The following is a 16,943-nucleotide window of genomic DNA, read 5'->3' as shown; positions in this document are numbered from 1 at the left end:
CTTTCCTCTCCCTCCCTTCACTCAGAGGCCTCTAAGGCTGGAGGGATTGTGGGATTCTGGCACCACCTAGCGTCTGGCTTCCTCATCTGGGCCTGCAAGCTTTTGAGGGAGGGGAGAGGAGAACTGGCAGGAGAATCAAGCTACTGGAGCAGGAAATGAACAGGGCATGTTTGGGGGCCAGAGGCAGGATGGATCCCACTCCACCTGGGAATTAAGCTCTTTGTCTTAATCCACTTCCCCCAGTCCCTGATAACCACTAACTCTCCTAAAAACACAGAAGGCTTGAGCAGGGAAGGGTCCTTAGAGAGCAAAACAGACCATCTTCAATTTACAGAAGGGGAAACTGAGGCTCCAAGAGAGGCCGTGGCTTGTCCAGAGTGACATGGCCAGCCTGAGTCAGAGCCAGAGGTAAAATTCAGGTCTCTGGCTCCCCTTCCAGAGCTCTTCCCATCACACGAACATCCAAAGGACGGGGAGTAGTTGGTGGGGCAGGGAGGTGGACTCCCCACTGACTGCCTGGGGGTTTGGAGAGTGAAGGGGAAACAGAGAAGGCCTGGGGTTGGGGGGAGAAACTCCAGAGGAGACCAGGAGCCACACAGAGGAAGGCCTGGTGACTTACAACTTAGCACCAAGTCCTTATGATACCCCACTCCAAATGTGGACTCATTGGTGTCGGCCAAGCCCTTAAACGGAATGCAGTTTTTCTATGCAGGAGATAGAGGCACACACTTGAGCTCTCCCTCGAGGTTGGGAGAAATGAACACGAATGGGGCAGGTCCAGCCAGGGGGACTTTCAGGAGGAGGGGGGCTCCCAAAGCCTCTTGGATGCAGCAGCAAGGCACAGAGGAAGAGGGATATTCCAGACCTGTGGCCCACATAAGAGCACTAGAGAAGAGTCAAGTTTCTAGAATGTTCCATACAGAGGACAATCCAGCCTGCCACCCTCAAAGGGAAATTTCACCTGCTCTGGATGAGTCACTTCCCTTCGCTGACCCTGCCTCAAGTCCTCCCTCCTTATGAAATGTGAGGCTTTATCAGGTCTGAACCTGAGGGGCTTTTCAAACCACCACGTACCCAGATTCCCCCAGCCTGGTTGAATATGAGGCTTGGGGGGTGGCCTCTGCAGGCCGAGGCTTAATGAGCCCCATGGCCCCAGGTGGCATTCAGAGGCCTGGGACTTGCTTCCTCGCCAGGACTCTTGTGAACATTTCCCTTCCCTCTCCAGAAAGGTCACGTGGGCTGGCAGTTACTGAACTTTCGCTTCACTTTGGGATTTTCCACAATTCAGACCTGCATTGAGTCACAAAGATGTACCAAGCCTGGGAAATGACTGGGTGAATTACTCTTAATCACACAACTCCGACCACGACAGCCTCCGTCTGAGGGCGCAATTCCCTTTCTGACCACCAGAGGGAGCATGTGGCTTGCGCCGAATCCCCTCCAATTGCGTGTTTTCAATTCAACCTTTCCAAGGGCCTTTGCCGGGAGGAGGGGCTCCTGAATGGCCCGTCTGGTGGCCTGATTTCCTAGGAAAGCCCTCAGCTCTTCTCATTCCGCTTGTTCACCCCCCCAGGTACAGCACTTGCCCTACTCTGGGGTAATTCTTGGCTGTGGAGTCTTAAGTGCTCATTCCTTCTCAGAGGCAGAGACCCCGCGTGATCTACATATCTTCCCCAAAGCCTGGGGAACGGCGAGCCTCTAACCCTGTAGTCTGAGTAAATCAACGACAGTAGGACATGGGGAGGGGCAGAGAAGTCAAGCAGGGACGTTTGTGGGGAGGGAGGGGAAAGAGGCTTTGCCTGAGTAGCTCTTCTCACCCCAGCTGCAGTGAGTCTGATTCAACTGATGGGACGTCGGTGGTGGTTCTGCCTCCCCAGGTGAACTCGAAGTGGAGCAAAAGGTGACAGTCACGGCTTAGTAGGTGAGCATGGCCAGGCGAGGGTGAGGGGAACGCAGGAGGTGGAGCAGGTGAGGGCCCAAGGGAAACTGGACTTGTTTCACGTTCTGGGGAGAGGACAGGTAGCTCTGCCCCGCCAGCCCCTGGGAGAGCAGTTCCAGAGCCCCCAGGCCCAGAGGTGCTGGCCTTGGGCAATGGGGTTGCAGGGTCTCTGCTAAGTCCGCTGAGTCCTGGCCTTCCTCACAGTACCCATGAACAGGAAGAGCTGGGCAGGAAGCCCAGGGAGGGCCAGGAGAATTAGCCTGTGAGCCAGCAGCCAGTCCCACCCCTATCCCTCGCTAAAGCGTCCACCGCCCAAACCCACCCAGCCTCTGCACAGCTCCAGAGAAAGAGCCCTGTGGGCATGGGGGCAGAAGGGCTTCTGCTGGGTTCTGGCAGGCCCTCCCTGACGGGGTGGCCTGGACTTCCCCATCAGAGGAAGTAGAGCCTCAGATAGGCCAGTCTCTAGCTCCTACAGGCTGATCTCCTGTCCAGGGTGAGGGTGCCCCTGGCATAGGCCTCCAGTTTTTCTAAATGCTTTGGGACATCAGGGGAAATCTCCACCCCGCCCCAGCAATTCTGAACTCTCTCTTGTACAGGGAGCAAGGAAGGGGTGCTCCAAAGAACGGAGCGTCTCCCCTGGTGCTGCCTCTGGTGAAGGAAGTGCGCTGCCTAGACAGACAGGGCTGGGAGTGGAGGGAGTGAGGGGTGTTGTGTGAAGAAAGGCGCAGGGCAGGGGGTGGTGTAGAGTCTCCTCCCAGGCTCTCCCGGCTTCAACCCTCCCTCTGCTCCGCACGGCAGGGGCTGCTGCGGGGAAGGTTAGTCGCCTCCCTGTTGATCCGTGGCCCCAGGCAGCTGAGCTCTGAACTGCAATTCAGCAAGGGCCTCTGGGGCGGGTAATCTGTGCCTCACCAAGCGCCCATTCTTCATTCCTCGCAGGCTGCCTGACAAATGCCTGGGCAGCGGAGATCAGAGGCAAATGCCACGGCAGCTCGGCCCTGTTGTCAGAGCGAGTCACTGGCTGGGAAGATGGATTGGGCCTGGGCCTCAGAGCTAGGGCCACAGCAGCCTCCTTCCGGGACATGGGGAGGGCAGTGTTGAGCCCAGGGCTGCCCTGGGAGAGCCGCAGAGGGGCCCGAGTGTCCTAGCCTTGGAAGAAACCCGGGGCTCAGACTCAATGCCCGCTCCCAGGTCTGGCTGCAGGAGGAGCCACAGGCTGCAGACACTTCATAGTTTGCCGTTGAGTGATTGAGGACTTGGGAAGAAATCCGGTTTACAACTTCGAACCTTCATTCCCAGAGCGTCAACCTGACACTGGAGGGGCAAAGAAGGTGGCCTTAGGAGGCCGAGGGAGGGGTCTCCCGCAGGCGTGGATGGACCTCATGTCTAGAATGGACTGGGACGAGCTGTGTTCAGGAGTGGCAGCTCCCCAAGCCCTGTTTTGGCAGATTTGATTTTCAGTTTGTAGGCATGGGGCCTCAGATGTGAAGGGAAGCTCAGAATTCAGGGAGGTTCGGGGTCCTCTGGCAGGGCAGGGGACCAGGGCAGGGCACCCACCAGGGGACCCCGAATCTCCCTGAATTCTGAGCTTCCCTTCACAGGGTGCAGGTGAGACCAGGTCAGGAACAGTCCTGAAACAGTGGAGGCCCAGCCTGGCCTGTCCCGCTCCTATGGGCTTGCTGGGCTACCTGCTGTCACCCTGAGTGACACCCCGAAGTTCCTCAGCCCCAGAAGGCCTCCAGTCACCATGGCTGCTACTGTCTCTAGATGTCTAAACTTGGTTCCCTTTTCAAGAAATGCTCACTGTCACTTCCCCAAAGGGCTTCTTTGGTGTCACTGAGAGGAATTCCCCCCGGTGAGCAGGGCAGCAGGGAGGGGAGAAGAGGGGAACGTCCTGAGCTGGGGAAGCACTTTGTGGCCCCGGAAGCCCTGCCTGCAGCTCTGCGCAGACCACACTGTGGAAGATGGAAAATTGGCTTCACTGCCAGCTCTGCTCTTGGCCTGCTGTGTGACCTTGGGAAGGCCCTGGTCTGTCTCTGGACTTGGCTTTGGAAAAAACAGACACAAGACAAAAGTCCCAAGCTTCAGCTCACACGTCAAGGAGCTGTAACTTTTCAGGGGAAGGGGTAAGGGGAGAGCTGTGGCTGACCCCGTTGTTCCCTCCCGCCCCTTGGATAGCTGTTCTTAGAGAAAAGCTGGGTACACCCCCACAGTCCCTGCAAATACATGCTTGGCGTCCTCCTGTCAGTGAACACAGAGGCGCCCAGCAAGTGATGAAGGCAGACAAAAAGACACACTTGACAAAGCAAAGGAGATGAGGCTGGCTTGGCCCCGAGCCAGGAGCACGCTGAATTCTCTTGTGGTCTCTGTTTCCTGAATGGCCCATCAATCAGTAACCGAGTGCGTGCCAAACCCAGCCCACACAGGAGCCCGGTGTCCTCTGCTCTGCAGTAAATACTACTTCAGGCCTTATGTCCGAGGACCATATGCTCCCAACACAGCCGATAAAATCATCCAGGAGTAGCCTGGAGGCCGCAGACACCCGCCCCAGGGGGCAGGAGTGAGACGGGCCAGGCTGGGCCTCTGCTGTTCCGAGAGTGTTCCTGACCTGCTCTCTCTAGCACCCTGGGCACCTGCCAGGGGACCCCGAATCCCGTGAATTCTGAGCTTGCCTTCACATCTAAGGCCCCACTGCTTATAAGCTACATGAGGGCAGGGATTGCATCTGAAAGTTCACCCACTGATCCCAGTACCTCGCCCCCCTTTGGGCACCTAGTGCACCCTCCATACATGTTCATTGAGTGCACATGTGACTGGTGGCCTAGAGGAATGAAGGAGTGATTGATTACCCAGCAGGTGGGCCGCCCCTGCCCCTGCTCCATGCCCCCAGGAGCAAGGAAGTTGTTGGGCCAGGGTAGGCAGCTGGGGTGGTCTGAGGTGTGCATGATCCCTTCTTCCTTGGCCTCACAGTTAAGGTCACAGGCTTTGGAATCAGCAGACCTGGGTTTGAGCCCTGGCTTAGCCAATAATGAACTATGCATGTGCAAGCTCCCTTGGAGACTCAGTTTCCCTAAATGGAGAAACTATCTTTAGCCTGTGGACATTCTTTGCGTGAGGTCGATTACCTCTGAGGCTCTTTTTAGCGTTAAGGCGACGCTGCGGCTTTTCCTGTGCCCGGCCAGGTATCACTGCCCCTTCCTTCAATGCTTCCGCGTTTGAGAAAGCTCCGTCCCGTGCTTGCTTCTCAGGACAAATTGTTCAGGGAGGACAAAGGCCCCTGAGTCCGCCCTCAGACTGGCCAGGTCTAGGGAGAGGCTGGTGCAGCCATGGGTCACAGCCCCACGCACTCCCGGGCACCACGTGGGCCACAGCGTAGACTTGGCTGGCCCAGCCTTAGGGTTGCCCCGCCTCCTGGGCCTTCTGCCAGCTCAGCCGTGGAGTCCTCACTTCAAAGTCAGCGGAGGGTGGTCTATGACTACCATACCCAAAGCAGGGATAGTTTGTGAAAAAAGTTTCTTGATTATAGGTTTCTCCTTTGTGTGTGTGTGTGTGTGTGTGTACGTGAGTGTGAGATTGTGTGTGAGTATATGTGAGTTCTGTGAGTGTGAATGTGTGTGTATGTGAGCTAAACGTCTTACATCCAAATACTAGGAAATACGAAGTGTGAATGTATGTGTGTGTGTGTGAGAGATTGTGTGTGGATGAGTGTGTGCACGTGTATATGAGTGTGTGAATGTGTGTTGATTGTGTGAGTGTGCAATTGCGTGTGTGTATGTGTATATGTGAATGTGTGTGCATGAGTGTGTGAATGTGTGTGTGAACGTGTGTGTGTATGTGAATGTGTGTTAATGTGTGACTGTGTGTGAATGTGTGTGTGAATGTGTGTATGTGAATGTGAGTGTGGGTGTATATGGGAATGTGTGTGTGAATATGTATATGTGAATGTGTGCGAGTGTATGTGAACGTGTGTGAATGTGAATGTGTGTGTATGTGAATGTGTGTGAATGTGTATGTGAATGTGAATGTGTGTATGTGAATGTGTGTGTGTGAATGTGTGTGTGTGAATGTGTGTGAATGTGCGTGTGTGAATATGTGTATGTGAATGTGTGTGTGAGTGTGTGTGTGAATGTGAGTGTGAATGTGTGTGTATGTGAATGAGTGTGAATGTGTATGTGAATGTGTGTGTATGTGTATGTGAATGTGTGTGTGAATGTGTGTGTGATTGTGTGTGGATGAGTGTATGAGATTGTGCATCCATGAGTGTGTGCATGTGTATGAGTGTGCATGAATGTGTTACTTGTGTGATTGTGTGTGCAATTGCGTGTGTGAATGTGTGTGTATGTGTGTATGTGAATGTGTGTGTGAATGTGTGATTGTGTGTGGATGAGTGTATGAGATTGTGCATCCATGAGTGTGTGCATGTGTATGAGTGTGCATGAATGTGTTACTTGTGTGATTGTGTGTGCAATTGCGTGTGTGAATATGTGTGTGTATGTGAATGTGTGTGCATGAGAGTGTGTGAATGTGTGTGTGAATGTGAGTGTGAGTGAATGTGTGTGAATGTGTGTATGTGAATGTGCGTGTGTGAATGTGTGTATGTCAATGTGTGTGTGTGACTGAATGTGAATGTGTGTGTGAGTGTGTGAACGTGTGAATGTGTAAGTGTGCATGTGAATGTAAGTGTGGGTGTATATGTGAATGTGTGTGTGAATGTGTGTGTGTGACTATGTGTATATGAATGTGTGTGTGTGTGAGTGTGTGAGTGTGTATGTGTGAGTGTGTATGTGAATGCGTGTGAGAGAGTGTGTGCGTTGCTAGTTGTGCTGGAACTGGGGAGAAGCAGGGCAACCCAGGAGGGTGCGTGGGTGGACCTGGCATCTGGAGCCCTGTGCAGCGATTCGGCCTCCTCAGCTGAGAATCAGAGGTCTGTTTTGGAGGACACCATTCATCTCCTCCAGTAGTTCTTAGAGGCTGGCAAGGACACAGGCTGGGGCAGGGAGTGAGCCCAGCCTCCGGCTTCACTGCGAGACATGACTGGGGTGAAGGGCAGGACCTGTGTAGTGGAGAATTTGGCCGCTGTCTATGTTGCACTGCACAGCAGCCTGCCGCGCCACCATCCCGTCCTGTGGCACTAGGGGGAGGCAGACACCAGGTTCCCTGTGTGGAGGCCTGGAGCTTCCTTCCGCGGAGGACCGAAGAGTCACATCCAGCAGTGGGCCAGAGAGGCGGGATGTCCTCTCCAGCCATCAGAGCCACGCCCTTCCCCCGCCTTCCCATAGCTCCCACCCTTCCCACACTGCACTTTCCAGGAGTGCAGACGCGGCAGCTGGCTTCCCAGGACCTGTCCCAAGACTTCTCCTGAGTCCGGGGTCTCAGGGCAAGCTTCCAAGGTCGCCTCTCCTGAATCTGAGGCATCCCCAACAGATGTGGAAGATTCATTCTCTCTGGAAGGATTTTTCCTCCTCTCAAACTTCGCAGTGGAAATGATATGAAGCAGGGGCGGGGCAGTGGCAGAGCTGCTGGAGCAGGATAGACAGGCGTGGCCGTGAGCTTGGCTCGGTCACTGACCAGCTGGGCAGCCCTAGGGAAGTCCTTTAGTGTCTTGGAGCCTCAGTTTTCTCATCTGTGAGATGGGGTTTGTGATATCCAACTCATTAAAGAGACTGAATGAGATCATGTGTGTAAACGAGATATGTACGCCACAAAGTGTTATGAACATGTAAAATGGGTGAGGGACGAAGCAATGTTCACCAAGGCTTCTGCTGGGCTGGGTGATTGCGTGTTTTTCAGCCATTTATTATTAAGCAAATTTTTGTTGACTATTAAGTATATGCCAGACACTTTATTAGTGTTTTTGACAAGCTTAAGTGGATAGTGTTTATGAAACTACAGAACATAAACCTTCTAGTTTATCTTCTAGTCCAAGATTTCCCAAATGCCAGCCCCCAGACCTATGCTAAGCTTCTTACATCCAAATACTGGGAAATAGAAAAAACAGATCCAAGATTCTGTAGCCTGGGATCTCTCTCTCCTCCTCACCTGTGCCTGTGTGCATGTGTAGCTGTGTGGTTTCGGAGCCACTGAGACCCAGAGATGGTAAATGCTGTCAACGGATAGCATGTCCCATGCCAGGGGCTTCGGGCATGCGCCTATTAACTTTTCGAGAGGGGCAGGGACTGCCCAGCCACAGTCTCAGGACTCCTCCTAAGGGTTTGACCCATAGGAACGTGTCGGCAGATTGCCCAGAATATAGAGTCTGAAGGCCTTCTAATTCTATATTTTGTCACTTAGTGGTTCTGTCATTTAGTGCCTGCATAATTATCAGCAAGTCACTTGCTATCTGAAGCCTCAATTTCCTCATCTGTAACATGGGGATATTGATGCCTGTCTTGCTGTGGGATCTTCATGTGAGCATACTTTGAAAACTGCAGGCCGGGCGTGGTGGCTCACACCTGTAATCCCACCACTTTGGGAGGCCTAGGCGGGCAAATCACGAGGACAGGAGTTCAGGACCAGCCTGGCCAGCAGAGAGAAACCCCATCTCTACTAAAAATGCAAAAATTAGCTGGGTGTGGTGGCATGCACCTGGAGTCCCAGCTAGCTACTCGGGAGGCTGAGGCGGGAGAATCATTTGAACCCGGGAGGCAGAGATCACAGTGAGCCGAGACCACACTTTTGCACTCTAGCCTGGGTGACAGAGGGAGCAATCCAAAAAAAAAAAAAAAAAAAAAAGGAAAAGAAAACTGCAAAGCTCCACTTTTTTTAACTCCAATGAAAGCCAGAACCAGACTGAGTTTTCAAAGGAGAAACCCTTCAGGCTGAATTTTCTTCCACTTCTTCCAAGTCCAGCTGTATTTAATATTGAAAGATAATCTCCATGGAGGAGCCCCCGTCCCGCCCAAAGGTTTCTCGTACTCCGTCTTTGGGCGACACCTGCTGGCCATGGCAGGTACTGTGTCCTCCTCTAGCTAAACAACTCCCCGGAGACAACTTGCCCATCTCCTTAGACATTCACAGCCATGCTGCAGGGTCGGTGTTCTGTTCCCACTTCCACAGATCAAAAAGGTGAGACTTGGTCCTCCCAGCTCATGAGAAGTGCAGTGAATCTCTGACTCCAGGTTCTTGGCTCCATCTCATCCCTACTTCTTGCTCTTAGGCCAGGCGGAGTAGGGAGTCATCCCCTCCCAGGCAGAGGAGACCTCCCACCCCACAAATCATTCTGAAGTAGGCACTGAGATTAGGGGCAAGGCCAGGGTTGGAGCCTAGGACAGACCTGGTCAAGAAAGACTCATCCTTGTGTCAACAACCCCACCAAGCAGCCACCACATCCACTTCCCCATCTGCAGAGCAACTAGACCGATGGCAGGGGCTTCCGCGATAAAAATTCACTCTGAGGAGGCAGAGAGATGCCATTTGCTCAGGCTGCATGGTGAGGAGCTGGGGACAGCCTATCCCCTGGGCCTGTTGCCTCTATGCCCACTGTGTGGGGCAGTGGCTAGCCTGAAATCTGGCATGTGGCTTGGGGGAAGCGGGTGCCCCTGGTCAAGGAACTTCTCAGTCAGGAGGCAAAAAGTATTGTGATTGAGAATGAGGACTTGGCCTCATCCTTGAGAGATGCACACAAAATGATCAATGGATGAAATTATATAACATGAAATTTGCTTCAGAAAAATTCATGGTGATGGGAGGGGAGCATGGATGAAACAAAAAACTGGCCATGAGTCAACTATTGTAGCATCTGGGAAGTGAGTGCATAGTGATTCGTTTTACAATTCTCCCCACTTTTGTATATACTTGAAATTTTCCACATTCAAACTTTTAAAAAATGTAACAGCAGAAACACTACTACCACCATCAATGTGAATACACAGAATTAGACTGCCTTGAGCATCTGACTGCGTGAATTGGAGAACTTAGTTAATTTCTCTATGTCTCAGTTTCATTGTCTGTAAAATGGGGTTGATAACAATCATACCAGTCTTACAGGGTTGTTTTGAGATTATGCATCTGGAGGAATTAGCATAGTGCTGGGCCCACAGCAAGCACTCAATTATAATCACTGTCATTAGTAGGAATCCAGGGCTCTGGTTATAATTTGCCAAAAGAAGAAGATACTTTGGCTGATACAGACAAACAGTTGGCCAGCCAGTTCAGCTTAGAGTTTGGATCGATGAGTCTTTGAGGACACAACTCTGAACTGCCGTGTGCCGGGTGTGTGGGTGTCTCAGATGGGTAGACACACACCGCAGAGTCAAGCTTTCCTGAGACCCCGCAGGGAGGCCTTTTCCCTGCCTCTCTGCACATCTTTCCCATTGTTCAAGCCCAACTCACATCCTCCCTTGGTTTTTGTTGACCACTCCTTTCTCTGAGCTTAAGCAGCTCTCTTCACAGACTCATCGAACCCCTGCTGTAGGTGAGACTATAAAGATCATCTAACCCAGCCACATCATCATAGCTTCATTCAACAAACAGTCATCAAAGACCTGCGTTGGGTGCTGAGGATGGAGTGATGAACAAGGTGGGCGAGAGACTGAGGGCAACAGGGCCTGGGAGGGAGGTAAACACCACAAAGCTGAGCACAGGTCAGGCAGTCAGGAGCCCTGGACCTAAGCCCTGACTCTGCCATGTGACCTGGGATGCCCTTCACCTGCCAGCCACTGTTTCCTCCTGGGAAGAACAAGGAACTTGCAGGAGATGCTCCCCAGGTCCCTTCACACTCTGACCTGCCAACTCTGAGCATGTAGGCCTCCCTATGTTGCTCTTTAAACATCTTCTTCTCCACTGGAATGCAAGCTCCGTGAGGGCAGGGACTCTGTGCTAGACTTTCCAGGGATCAGGGAACTCCTTGCACGGGGACTGGGCACAGACTTGCCAAAACAATGAGTAAACCAATAAAATGTACTTCCTCCAGGCCAAGTGTGGACCAGAAACGGTGAAAGAACAGAGTTTTTAACCGGGAGAAGCGGGAAATAGATCCCCAAAAACCTCACACTGTACCACTTGGAGATTGACGATGCCCACCAGTGTGTTAAAGCCTGGTAAAAAACAAAAACAAAAACAACTCCCACAAAAACCTATTTACCTTTGCTTATTCCAGTCTTTTCCAAACCTATTTGAGCATAGATCACTTTCTGCACCTCACCTGTTACCTTCTTGTGAAACACTTGTGAAATGCTATATTAGATCTTTTCTTTGTTTTCAGCTGGGTTTATTAAAAATAAGGTCAAGTTTGGTAAAGATGCTAGGTTTCAATGTCATTGTGGCCTGAATAGGAACCTTATTGCTGCATTCTTAGCTGAGCTCTGCCACCCTCACTGGGGCTGGACTAGGACCTTAGATGACATTCTGAGCCCCCCATTGTGTAAGTAAGTACCATTCGACCCAGGCAACACCTCATTTCCCAACTTTCACCAAATGATGAATGGGATCATGTTTTCTCTCAAATCATCCACATCAGGATTACAGGCCGAGGAGGCCAGTTCAGTAGAAGTTCATGGGATAGTGGTCCAGAGTGATTGGCATGTCAGCCCAGGAAAGCCAACAAAACATTGGACAACAGTAAGAGAAGATCAGCTACCTATTGAGGGGGTGATGTTGCTGGACTGGAGCTGCTCAGACCTCATCTGGATGCATGAGTCTATTCAGTTTTAAGAGAGATTTTTATTTTTTAATTTTATGAGACAGAGTCTGTCACCCAGTCTGGAATACAGTGGTACAATCACAGCTCACTAACATCCTCAGCTTTCCAACCTCAGGCGATCCTCCCACCTCAGCCTCCTGAGTAGCTAGAACTACAGGCATGCGCCACCATGCCTGGCTATTTTTAAAGTTTTTTGTAGAGATGGGTCTCTCTATATCGTCCAGGCTGGTCTTGAATTCCTGGGCTCAAGTGACCCTCCCACCTCAGCCTCTCAAAGCGCTGGGGTTACAGGCGTGAGCCACCATGCCCAGATGAGATATTGCTAAAGTTGAATATAAGCAAAGAAGGAAACCAGAACAGGGAAAGGTCTATAAATTTAGTCAGAAAAGAAAAAAGATATGCAGCCTGGCAAAAGGAAGGTGTGGGGGCCTGCGGTAGCAGTTCTCGAATATTTGAATAGCTGCCATTTGGTTGAGATTGGGCACATCCTTTGAACTGCAGAGAGCTAAGGCAGATTTGGGCTTGATAAAGAAAAGCATGTGTGCATGACTGTGGGCAATGAAATTAGATAAATGTCTGTGTGGGGAGCAAGCCCCTTGTCCCTGGCAGCATTTGAGAGACTGAGTTGATACCTGTTGGGTCAGTGTAGAAAGCCAGTGGGTGTGAGATGGTGCCAGGTGAGGTGAGCTCTAAGGCACTGCCCCCTCTCAGATTCTGTGACAGAGGAGCCAACATTCCCCATGGTCTCCAGACAACATCTTTATTCAGCCTCCCTGTCCCAAACTGCAGCCCGCTCACCACTGGGGCACCCTGGGAGCCGTGGCTTTGGCCTCCAGCAGGTGGAATTTCTGGGCAGCACATTTCTCCTGCTCAGAGTGGCTGGAGGGCTTGCTAGCGTTTTGTAGCAACTCCTGGACTTTGAGGAGGGTCTCGGTCCACAACGCTGGTGGCCAGTCACAGCGACAGGAGGGATGCTGCCCTGCAGAGAGAACGTGGAAGGCATTAGGACAGCACCAAGGTGTCTCCCGTCCCGAGATCCTCCAGCGCATGGACTGGCAAGTCCAGCCCGTGGTGAAATGGCCAGACTTTCTAGGAAGAGAACTTTCATCATCTAAGTCAAGGTCACCACCATGGGCCTGGGCCTTGACTTTCTCTTCTCTGGGGAGGAAAACCTCTGCAAGGGGGCTTCTGTGTGAACAGCACTGTACAAACACATGATTGACATACAGACTCAAGACCTCTGAGGCAAGGGGGGAGCCCTGGCTAGAATCCAAAGAACCTAGTCCCTGGCCACAGTGTGACCCAAGGAAAGCTCCTGGGATGGATTCAGGTTTTGCAGGGCTGGAAGCTTAGACCATTGAGGGCTGGAAGCTTAGACCTCTCTAAGGAAAACAATACACAATTACGAATACAAAATTAGGTAAAATATGATTATTAACATATTAATAATCAAATGTGATTATTAATTTAGAACGATAAAAAGAAATTGCAACAAGTTACAAATCTTGAGAAAACTGATAAATGCCATCATGAAATCCAGACAGATAGCATAATATTTGTATTAACTGACACACCTCAAAAATGCTTTCTAAATTTAAAAAAAAAATTTAACATTACTTCGCTCACAGCTTTACACAGGCTGGCTTCTGGCTCCATGCATTTCAAACTTTGTCTTTCCTACACTACACACACACCTCTGGTGCAGGCACCTGAGGCCACAGTTATACTGTGATACAACTTGTGGCTCTGCAACTTCATGTCACAAAGCACGGTGAGTTGGCCCAGTCGGTGGTAGGAGAGTTCCTGCAAGCCTTTCCCTGCCCTGGAAGTACATGCATGGCCTGTCAACCATATAAACACATCCCCACCAATCCCAAGCCAGAGTCAGATCCCCTCAGAATGTTCACCAGACCCACCGAGAAGCCAGAGCAGAGAAGGGTAGCAGCCGTGATTGACTGTAGTTAAACTTTCTACAAATGTTTTCATATCTGACCATGTGAACACGTTACTAGGGCCCAAAAGGAACCTGAAGCTTGAGCTGTGTAAGTGTCATGGTATAAGCATCCCAAATCTGCTTCTGGGGCTCCTCTGATATTCACTCTCTTCATCTATACAATGATCAAAACAATTCTGGCGTATGTATCCAGATCCTTTTTGGTGAGAATCTGAAATGGACGAAAACATAAAGCCTCAGGAACCTAAAAGCGCTGCCTACAGGGTTAAGATGACAACTGTGAAGACCACAGTGATGCAGGCTGAGCAGGAACTGTTGAGACTTCTTTGGTTTTAGGGGTCAGCACTCCTGCGGGGTCTAATGTCCTGCCAAATGCTCACTCTTAGAGACCGGAAACTCTCGCACGAGAACTTTCGGCTGGGTGCGGTGGCTCACGCCTGTAATCCCAGCACTTTGGGAGGCCGAGGTGGGTGGATCACCTGAGGTCAGGAGTTCGAGACCAGCCTGACCCACATGGAGAAACCCTATCTCTACTAAAAATATAAAATTAGCCAGGCTCAGGGGCGCATGCCTATAATCCCAGCTACTTGGGAAGGCTGAGGCAGGAAAATCACTTGAACCTGGGAGGTGGAGGTTGCAGTGAGCCAAGATCACGCCACTGCACTCCAGCCTGGGCAACAAGAGCAAAACTCCATCTCAAAAACAAAAACAAAAACAAAAAACAAAACAAAAAAAACTTTCAAGCTTAAGGCTTTGATCCCAGCTAAAGGACATCTCTCTGGAAGGCATGGCATGTGAGGCTGTAATCAGATATCTGCTACCTTGTAAGAATGAGCCCATCTGGTCACTAAATCAACATTTACTGAGTGTTCCCCTAGAGCCAGGAGGCACCAGGCTAGGGCCTGCATGTACAGATCGAAAGGGTCAGAGCCCAGTGTCTAGAAGAGGAGACAAGTCAGACACGTGCATAAATAGCCACAATTCTAGACAAAGGGATGAGATCCATGGGCCAAGTAGATGTCTGAGGCAGTGGGAGCCCAGAGGAGGCCTGGTCAGGGATAACTGGGGGTACCTGACCAGGCCCTGCTGAATGGGAAGCCTTAAACAGGTGAAAAAAGGGGCACTGGGTACTTGAGAAGGGTGAAGGTTTTCCAGCGTAGAAAACACTTTCATAAAATGTGATAAGCACATTTGTGAGTGACCCATGGGCCAGAAGAAATGCCGGAAGACTTGGGAAGCCAGCAAATTTAGCTCCACTCATTGCACTTTCTTTTTTTCCCTATCTCTCTCAGTTTTCATACCTTCCACACCACCACTCTCCAGAGAGAAATGTGACAATGAGCTTCAGCTCCATCGAATCCGGACTTCATGGACCCTCTCTGGGTTGGCTTCTCAACCGACTTCAGAGTTGTGAGCTGAGAAAGAACAGCGGGAGAGAGGTACAGTTTTCCAGGAACTCCTGCCTTGCTGGGGGCTTCCACAGCCCCTGACCAACCATCCTGAAGTCACTGCTGAGACAGCAGCCTGAACAAGGGCAATGGGACCTCAGAGACAGCATCGGTACTGTCAGAGCCCCAGGGCTTTCGACCCTTTGCTCCAGTGAGCTTAGAGCCATAATATTATCATCCAGAATGATGAGAGAGTAAGTGGCAAACATACCTAGACATCTTCTGAGCCCAGCAGACAGAATTTGGGTTTAAGGAGAACCTGGGTAGTTTAATGACACATGCTATTTTTTTAAATATAGGCATCATACTCTATGAATTGTAATGATTCATCCCATCTCAAGAAGATGGAATTTTAGATGTATGTGGATATATCTGAAGCCAACACTGTTTATTTTGTGTAATGTTTTTGTGCCTATTAGTTTCTGAATATCTGTGCATAAAAGCTTCTGTTTCTCTGCCTGCACACATTTGTGGGTACACCCTATACACCTATGTGGGGTGGGAGGGGGGAATGTGCATATTTGTTTGCATTTACCTTGTGTTTGGTCTTAGGAAGAGATCTTGGTGATCATTCTAGCCCAACTCTTTCACCTCACTGGTGAAGAAACTGAGGTCCAGAAAGGCAAAGGTGACTTGTCACAGATCACACAGCTGGCTATGGAGACAGAGATGACACAAGAACCTAGGATTTCTGATTTGTAGATGAGGACCTTTTCTATAATATTAAAATCAATTATAAATTGCAGGGAGGGAAGCAGGGAGATCCTTGTTTTTTCCTCCCCCAACCGATAAGGAAGTACTAAGAAGGTCAATCTTGAATTAGCTATATAATACCAAAAGTTAAGTTTTTCACACTGACCTGGTTCAGTATTGATTCCTTTTATGAACACCCTATTTATACTCAAGTTGTCAAAGAATTCCAGAGGGCATATGAAGCCTTTGTTAAAATAATTATATGCCTTTGTTTTTGAAGAAAAGTATCCAAAATATATAAGCTTATTGTTTGAGTTAAACAATAAAAACATCTGCTGTTTCTCATGATGGCTCTAGTCTTAATATAACATGGCAAAATAATACCCCCTAAATATCCATGATTAACCTGAATTGGAGAGGGCTCACCTCCCAGTGACTTCATGTAGCTGCTTCAACTGGCTTTGGTTAAAAAAACAAAAACAAAAGCACAAAAGCCAAAATGTAGACACATCATCACCCAGCATTCTGATGCAAGAAAATATTAAAATGAATCACTGCTTTTAAATGGATAGTGTGTTCCTACTAGAAAAGAATCCCACAAATTTGAGGCTTAAAAAACATGGAGCATATGCATAGGTGCCAATGCAGAATTTCTGGATCGTGTTCAAATCACATTTAAGCACAGGTGTGCCTGTCATTAAGTGTTTATGTTTACCTGTACACATGAATGTTTGCCTGGGCAACTGTGTTTGTTCTCACTCTGGTGTGAATATATTTGTGTGTGAGTGTGAAGTTTTCCAGATAATTTTGGGAACTGTCCCTTCTATCAAAATAAAATATAGCCCCTCCAAAATGTCAGCTGAAGAGGGGGCTGTCAGGGTTTAAGGTGGGTGGGGGTAGAACACGCCGCCTGACTCTTTTCCCCAGAGTTTCATTTTTCCCTTGGGATTTCCTGGCCTGCTGGATGGTCCACCCCTAATATAACTCCTGTTGAAGAGGAGACTTCTGGATATATCTGAGCCAACCTGTCATTTTCAAAGATATTTCCCTAGATACTAAGGAAGAACAAAATCAATGGGAAACACAAAAAGCATCAGGCCTGACCTGCCTATTTTTCAGGTCCTTCTTTTGTTAGACATTTCTCCAGGCCCTTCCAGCCTCAACGTGCACCTTCCGTGTTTCTACAGCCTCTTGCCTGGATTTCCAGCTCCTTGGCTCTGGCCTTGTCACAGCATGGAATGCACGATATAATCCCAACATCCCACAGTTCCC

General features: G+C 50.0%; 1 long non-coding RNA gene across 1 annotated transcript; it reads left to right on the top strand.

Moving 5' to 3' along the window:
- The first annotated feature begins 1,459 nt into the window (after window positions 1-1,459).
- On the top strand, window positions 1,460-16,016 carry LOC144334472 (uncharacterized). The gene is made up of 3 exons (XR_013404324.1): window positions 1,460-1,573; window positions 1,823-1,921; window positions 14,823-16,016. It is a non-coding gene; the product is annotated as an uncharacterized LOC144334472 (long non-coding RNA).
- The last annotated feature ends 927 nt before the right edge of the window (window positions 16,017-16,943 follow it).

Source organism: Macaca mulatta, chromosome 14 (genome assembly GCF_049350105.2).
Source record: "Macaca mulatta isolate MMU2019108-1 chromosome 14, T2T-MMU8v2.0, whole genome shotgun sequence".
Classification (NCBI taxonomy): domain Eukaryota; kingdom Metazoa; phylum Chordata; class Mammalia; order Primates; family Cercopithecidae; genus Macaca; species Macaca mulatta.
Note: the sequence above shows the minus strand (reverse complement) of the source record. Positions and strands in the feature narration are given on the sequence as shown.